Below are 2,433 nucleotides of genomic sequence, written 5' to 3'. Positions count from 1 at the left end.
TATATATATATATATAATGACTTCAGAAACATGGAGTCATATTCTTGTCTCTTCCCTGGTCCTGGGACCCCTGTGAACACCACAGCAATGCCTGCAGTGGCCACAGCCCTCTCTGAACCTCCCCTGGCACCAGAGGTGCCACCTCCAGCCCATGGCAGCTCACAGTGCACACACACACAGCCAGGGCTAGCACAGGAGGGACAGCATGGAACCACTCCATGAGAGCTAAGGAAAAAATAAATAAATAAAATCTCTGCTGCTCAGACCCCACTACACCCAGAAAGGTTCGTCTCTGGCTCACTTAGAAAGAAGAATAAGGAGGGAATAAAATCCGTACTTCTGTTAGGAGGTGCAAAGGAGGGGTGTGAGGGGCTCTCTGACCATTCCTGTGCAGGCTGCACTCCCCAGCTGGGTCCCAGCCCCTCCAGGGATGGGGCAGGCACATCCTCCTCTCTGGCAGCATCTCATCTGGGACTCCTCAGGGATCCTGGTGACTCATTTTTAACACAGGATGAGTCTCACACTCAGCGCCAGACATCTTTTATTCCTCATTCCCAATTATCTTTATTTCTTTTTTTAAAAGATAAAGATTTTCAAAGGTATTTTGCTCCTCTTTGACTTCCTACCAGCACCATTCCCAAAGCTTTTCTTTCACCTGGGATCTGTGCTCAGGTGGATAGAGCTGGGGCACACTCTTTATCTCCTGGTTTTTGATTCTCTGAGTGCCATGAGAGCTTTGGGGAAGATGTTCTCCTTTTTGTCTTCTGCTTCCAGGGCTATTAAATCAAAACTGGTCCAACAGGACCAATTTGGTCTCTCCACACATTTGTTTTGGGCGAGGCTGCAGCTTTTTAACTGAGAGCAGAGGATTTAACAGGGTGAGCTGATGACACACACACATAATGGAGGGTATTGTCTTCACAGGCACCACAGTGACTTTGGTCCCGAGTCTTGCCAAGTTCTGTGAGGATTTAAGCTGTAGTGACAGGATACACTCTGGGCTTGTCAGTAAAACTGGATTTTCAACTGCTTTTAAAGGCACTGACAAATTAATGCTAAAATGGAGGAGCCTGGTAAAATTTAACATAAATATTTGTATAAATACTTATAAAATATTTTAAAAGAGCAAAACCAGAGCAAAAGTGATGGAATATGAAGACATTTTCTTTTAGGTATTTTAACAGATATCACAATTTCAACCTCAGAAAGTTCAGCTGTGTGGGATGAGGTGAGGCAGGCAGGGCACTCTTTAGGAAACTGGGATTCTAAGCAAAGCCAGGTACCTTGGGAAGTCACCCTCTGTGACTGCACAGTCCCTTCAGAGAGAACAGAGATGCTGGGGGCAAACACAGCCCTGCTCATCCCCCTGTCCCTGTGCAGCGAGCACCTGGCAGATCCAGGCAGGATCTGTGTTCTGGGCAGGCAGCACAGCACACGCTGCTCTCCAGGTGGGCTCCAGACACATCTTCAACCAGCTGAGAGCAGGGAATTGGCTCAGAAACCCCCCCAGCCCCACAGCACAGCATGTTCCCTTCCTTCAACCAGCAGCTCTTCAACTCAGGCGGTGCTCACACTCTGCCACGCTCCCTCTTGTCACTGGAGAAATGACAAATACAGTAAAAATCAAGGAGCTGCCTGGCTTTGTCTGCAAGCCAACCACCTTGCTGATCAAACCTCAGCCTGTCTGTGTCTGCTCTCCCAAGGGAACAGTGGATTACATGATCAGGAGCTGCTATCAGCACCAGGCTGCCAGAGGGAGGCCAGGAGGGCTGCTTCACACACAGCAGGAACGTTTCCTTGCTTTGCTGAGGGCTCTGGTACATTTTGTCACGCTTTCAGCCAGGAAAGAGCTGTCTGGTTTGAATTTTGCAGAGCCAGAAGCCACTTCCGGACTGGTTGATGGGTGGAGATGCACACAGAGGTAAATATCAGGGCTGCTGAAGGAGCCAGGCTCCAGGGAGAGCTCATCTCACACACACAGGCACTACAAGGCAGGAGCCCCCTGGAGATTTCCCTTCAGATCAGCTGGGATCTCTGCCTGGAGGTGAACTCACCCTGAAAGCCACAGAGGAGACAACAGGAAAGCTGCCTGTCCCCTCTGTGACTGCACGGCCACAGGGTTCAGCTCACCGAGTGCAAAGAACTCAAACTTCCATAAAGTGAGAAAAACCAACACTGGATTCAGGAGCCCTGGGAAGCCCCAGGGAGAGTGTCCTGGATTGTCAAGCAAATTGTATTCTATTTATATCTGTGTGGCAGCTGTCTTCTGTTCAGTGGGCAGCTTTCCTTATCTCTTCCACAACTGGGGAGACACCTGCTGATAAGAGGCCATTGAATGTCACTGCATGGCTGATAAGAGCTACAGCATCCCATTGGGAGATGTGAGCCCAGAGGGAGGAGCCAAGCATTCCTACCTGGATAGAATCTGGAGAT

General features: G+C 49.4%; 1 protein-coding gene across 1 annotated transcript in view; it reads right to left on the bottom strand.

Annotated features, from left to right (window-relative positions):
- RGS9 (regulator of G protein signaling 9) overlaps positions 1-2,433 on the bottom strand; it is a 36,337-nt gene that overhangs the window by 23,273 nt on the left and 10,631 nt on the right. The window lies entirely within an intron of this gene.

This window comes from Geospiza fortis, unplaced genomic scaffold (assembly GCF_000277835.1).
Source record: "Geospiza fortis unplaced genomic scaffold, GeoFor_1.0 scaffold153, whole genome shotgun sequence".
NCBI lineage: Eukaryota > Metazoa > Chordata > Aves > Passeriformes > Thraupidae > Geospiza > Geospiza fortis.
Note: the sequence above shows the minus strand (reverse complement) of the source record. Positions and strands in the feature narration are given on the sequence as shown.